This window comes from Salvia miltiorrhiza, chromosome 7 (assembly GCF_028751815.1).
Source record: "Salvia miltiorrhiza cultivar Shanhuang (shh) chromosome 7, IMPLAD_Smil_shh, whole genome shotgun sequence".
Classification (NCBI taxonomy): domain Eukaryota; kingdom Viridiplantae; phylum Streptophyta; class Magnoliopsida; order Lamiales; family Lamiaceae; genus Salvia; species Salvia miltiorrhiza.
Window position 1 is genome coordinate 15438426 of NC_080393.1, and position 5613 is coordinate 15444038.

Here is a 5613-nt window from a genome sequence, read left to right on the forward strand (position 1 = left end):
TTCTTGCTGAGCATGACGATGTGATGAAGTGATGAGCTTTGGTTGACTGACTCATATATACTAGTGATCATACTAGAAAAATGGGCTAACTCTAGGGTTCAGAGCAAATGAACTGCTCTGATACCACTCTGTCACGACCGGCCCTAATTTAGGATAATTAAGCCGGGGAAACCGTGACTAATGGAGGGAGATTAGAAGCGGGGTAGAAAGGGGAATAATCAAACAAGAAAGGATCGCATTTCATCATTGTTAACAACATGGATATTTATAATATAACGGAGTTTTAGTCGTATAGACTCAAATAATTAGTAAGTTCGGATAACTCCGACTTATCCAAAATAACATAAAACTTCTGAGTACGCAGCGGAATAAGGTTCTGATTACATGTATGAAGACATGTAACCCTAGAGTTCATTAATACATAATAAGACAAAGAGTCCCGCTCGTCACTTCATCACCATCGGCAGCTGCTCAACCTGCACATTTAGAAATATATGCAGGGCTGAGTACAAAAGTACTCAGTGGGCACATATGCCTACTATGAAATATAACATGCTTCGTAAAGTTGTAAATTGTCATGCCATCATAAACAGTACAGCAAGGGAGTTTTTCGCTAAAAAGGCCCAAGCTTACTAAATTCATTTGTGATTCTTAAAGTTCGTCTGCAGACTAAGTTCTCTTGTAATCTATCATATCTGGAACTGTGTGCCGGAGAGGTGGCCACCTCTCACGGACACTTGACCGGCCAACCCGCTAGATGACTCACGGTCACTGGTGTACACTAGCCCTGGCAGGATAGCTATCAACTGCTCAGGACCCGAATTCGATTGCATAATAACTGGCAAAGCCACATCAGATAGATATCATACCAAACATTGAAACATTTATGGCAAGACAACATTTGAAATAATTTTCAGTTCAAAGATTTTGCAATGAAATAACTGTTCAAACATAACATTAAACTCATTTGATATATATGAAAGTAACCCACCTGATAGCAAAGCTTTGCTACAGATTAGTGACTCCTTGACGAGCTCTTATTCTTGCGCTCGACCTTTAATCCGAGAAAATAACGTTAGACTTTAAATCGAGGGAAAATTCTCAATTAAATGAGAATGCGTAATTTAACTATGCATGAATCTCGTATGCATGAACTATTATTCTGAGATAATAATCAGGGAATTTCTATTGTTAATCCAGGCTATCGGATTTAAACAAAAGCTAAGTCTCGTCTCATGAAGCCGGATAATTAACAAAAATTAATCCGTTCTCTTCGGGGTGTTCTAATCCGTTAATTAAATAAACCCCGTTCCTCGTAGTCAATAGAAAATAAATACTTCAACTTATTCGCTTTATAATCTCATAATTAATCGGGCTTAATAAATAAGAACAAGTAATGTTATAAAATTAAAAAAAAAAATAAAATAAAATAAAAAGGCTCAACATAAGGCACATAAGAATCACAATCAAACATCATCAAAACATGCTCTGCTTTTACACTGACTCAACTTCAAAATTTAATCTGTTCTGACTCCGACATCTCCTGGACTCGAGACTCATACCGAAAGAAAGATCTTCGAGTCTAGTTTCATATAAAAAAAATAGAGTCGAAAACTCCAAGTGGTTTGAGAGATATGACGTTTTTACCACGATCTACCATGTTCGGCAGTTTTGAACAATCGAAAACTTGTATTTTTGAAAAATAGTAAACGTTGTCAAACTGGGCTCAACTTTGGTGGATATCTAAATAACACAATAAGTTTAATACCATAAAAATTTGGAAAGCTAGATCACCCAGGAAGCTACTGAAATAAATGATTCTTTTCTCTGTTCTCTGAAATTCTCAGTAGTAATGTGCAGTTTAGGTTTTGCATTTTAAAGAAGTATCATACGAAGTTGGAATGGCTTGAAATTTTACCAGGGTACTCAAGACTCATGTAGGGACTTTCTATAAAATTTTCAAAGCTGTTAGACATCGGCAAACCGTCGATCACAGTAGGTCAGTAGGCCTACGAAATTCATATTTATAAGTCCTTAAAAATAATTTATATAAATCAAGAAATAATAGTTTAATCCCAAAAATATTCATTAAAAGTCCATCCTAATTTAAATAAAGAACGGACCTCATTTAAAATAAATAGTCCCAAACTTGTTACGCACATACACTAAATCTTTCACGAAACATCCTTTAAAATAAACTTTGATACATAGAAAATAATTCAACAACTTGAGCTCTTAAGGGGTTGTTTTACAACAGACACCAAATCTACCTCGGATCTCCAAATGAGGCTCCAAAAGACATTCTGGAAACTAGACATTTCAAGGATCATTCTCCAATTTGAATCGAATGAAAAACAATTCAAACGAGCAAGATATGCCCTCTCAAAGATGGGTATTTAACAAGCAAAAATCTGTAAATTTCATATTTCCAGATTACAACCAAGTCAGTGGGCTTTCTTTAAAAATTCATATCTCCCTTTACAAAACTCCACTGGGAACCCCAAAGGTCAATCTGGAAACTAGGGAGAGATCATAACACTCTCCAGTTGGATTTACTCTAAGAACCTTCATGGTTTAGAAGATATGACTATCTAAAGTTCAGTGCACAAAAAGAGTTCAAGTTTGGCAGATTCAGAACATAAATCGGAAAAACCACTTTAAGCTTCACCAAAAATTCTAAAACTGAACAAGTAAGTTCCCAACATGTCAGTGAATATTCAGTAGAAAGATAGGCTTGAGAATCAAATATTTAAGTCGGCCTTTTCCACCTCAAAGTCGTAGGTTTGTAAAATCTACTGGATGGTACATGGAATAAGAACTAGATTTCAAGAATTTATACCGGTTGTTTCCCTTACTCAAAAATGGTGAGGCCGATGTCAAAAGAAAGATACGGGAGTCTAGAGTGACATATTCAAGTTTCAAAGGTTTTCACCGATTGAAACTTTACTTATGATCTCCCAAAGATTGTTTACCAAAAATGTATTCCAGATGGGCAGTGATGTTTACAAATTCATAAATAAATCATTCGAGCTCTAAATATTCTGAAATTTTACCACAATATAGAAAATGTATGAAAGATGATACACAATTAATTTGAGAATTTTTGGGAACCGTTTGGATGATATGCAACTGAATTCAAAATAAAGAAGCTTAGTATATACCTCTTCAAGTTACAATTTGGAGTTGGAGGAAACTCTCTCTCCCTTTCTCAACTTCTTCTACACGTTTTGGTGAGGGAAGAAAAGACTTGATGGCTGGAACAATATGTGTTGTTGCATAATTGAGTTGGTGGTGAAAGTGGTGGGGAAAATGGTGGTGAAAGTCAAAAAGTAGATTTAGTGGTAAAATGGAGTGGGGAACAAAATTAATGGAAAGAAAAAGAGAAGAAAAAGAAAGGAAAAAAAATGTAGAGGAGAATTATTGATGTATTTTCTCTGTCTCGGTGATTCTGTAACTGTAAGATGGATCGTGTGCTCGTATATGCTTGATACTGTTTATTTAAATAAATCTCGTATTTCGACATGTGATTTCTCGCTTAAATCGATAAATTATAAAATGAATCTAAATTAAATCCGTAGATTTAATTCGTTTGTTGTTCTAATATTTAAATTAAATCCGCAGATTTAATTAACTCACGAGTCAGAAATAAATCACGACTTGAATAAAGATAAAATCTAATTTCATCTTGCTTAAATAAATAACGTGACTTTGCTAAGTCAGTTATAACTCTGAAATAATATCATTAACTGCTATAACAATATAAATTCAGGATCATAAGCTGAATTCATATTAGGATAAAAACCGTTTTCATTCACTGATGAACAAAAATAAACACTCATTACTAGATTTAAAATATATAAAAGAGCGGGTCACTACACTCATCCTTTATATATTCTTATGAAATGGAAGTTTAATCTTATTGTTCTTTTGATTACGTTATCTAAATGATTAGGTCTACTCAAAGTTTGACATGGGATCTAAATTTTTTATAAGTTTAAATAAAAAAATTATAATTTAATTATGATGTATTTTCATTATTACTATTTTTGCAATTATTTTTTTACTATGTTATATTTAAATGTGTCATTTCATATCTTGCAACAATTTAATTTATTTTCTCATATTTTATGTTATGGATGTATTATAATGAAAGTCTAGTTATATACCAAACATACAATTTTAATTAACTTGGTGGATATAAAAATTTATATTTTGTAGTAATTCAAATTTTCCATGATAAAGTTAATATAATATTAATGTGAGAATCTTCTTTATAATAGGAAAATGGTTTACTATGTGGCATATCTAGAAATCACACCAATTCAAAAATTATCTATATCTTATTCTCATTTTTTTTCACAAGTTATCCCACATTGATTTTTAATCAAACTCCATCTTGATCACATACTATAAATACTTGTGTAGTATTTCATTATGTATATATTTTCCCCATCAATTATTGGTCAATTAACTTTAGTTGACCAAATAGGTAGTTATATTTTTTATTAAAAATAATTTAATTTATCTAGCATTATTTTGACCAATAATAAAATTAGTCAATATGTGAGTCCACATATTAAAATAATGAATTAATAAATTTGATTTTTCTTACATTATTTATATTTTTATTAATTCTTAATTCAATATTTAGCGTTATGATATTTTAAAAAGTGTAAAATCTATATAAAAAGATATTTATAAAAAAAAATTATGCAATTTGAATTTCATATTGATTTTTATGACACTTTTTTTTATTACATTTTAGAAAATGTAGAATCTTTGTAGAAAAGTATATATTAAGATACTCCACATGTCTTATGACATTGGTACCTATTTATTCGCAAGTTCATATTGACTACAACCTATATAATATTTGTATGTGGTATCTCATCTTTTATATATTTGCAATGCCAATTAATTTCGTCAATTAACTTTCAGTTTGCCAATAAATAGTTATATTCATATTAAAAATTAATTCAATTTATCTAATATTACTTTGGCTATAATATATTAATGAATAATGTGAGTTTATATATTAAAATAATGACGTAATAATGTGTGATGCCCCGCTTTTAAATACATATTAGATTAAATATGTGCATTAGTTATAAAATTCTTTTAATTATTTATGGTGATTATTTTGTTCATAATATTATTTCAGCAAAAGTCTGTATAAGAGATACAGAGCTGCGATTTAATATTCAGTCATGAATGAAACCAATAATTAAATTTATTGGTTTAACTATACGTTTGAGATTTGTTTTACCAGTTTATTGATTTAATCAATATTATTAGAAAATTTAGATTTATAACCGATTTATAAATCGTGTTATTTAAATCAAATTGCTAGAATTATAATTTGAGATCATATGCATAATAATTTTATTATTTCATTATAATGAGTTAAGGTATTAAGTCGCGAATTAATTCCGACTTTCACGTATTAAATCTCGATTGAGGATTATTTTATAAATACGAGTATTTATTAAACGAGAATTGGAATTATTACGGAACTAGGAGAAACTAGATCACGGCACTACACGTATGTCTCGATTTTTCATCCAACACGTCAATCCTACACATTTTCCTACACTATTCCCTACACTATTCCCT

The 5613-nt window shown here is 30.8% G+C and overlaps 1 long non-coding RNA gene across 1 annotated transcript; it reads right to left on the reverse strand.

Moving 5' to 3' along the window:
• Positions 1-244: 244 nt before the first annotated feature.
• LOC130995493 (uncharacterized) lies at positions 245-3627 on the reverse strand. The gene is made up of 3 exons (XR_009092182.1): positions 3162-3627; positions 992-1054; positions 245-476 (listed from the first exon to the last, which is right to left on the reverse strand). It is a non-coding gene; the product is annotated as an uncharacterized LOC130995493 (long non-coding RNA).
• Between the last annotated feature and the right edge of the window lie 1986 nt (positions 3628-5613).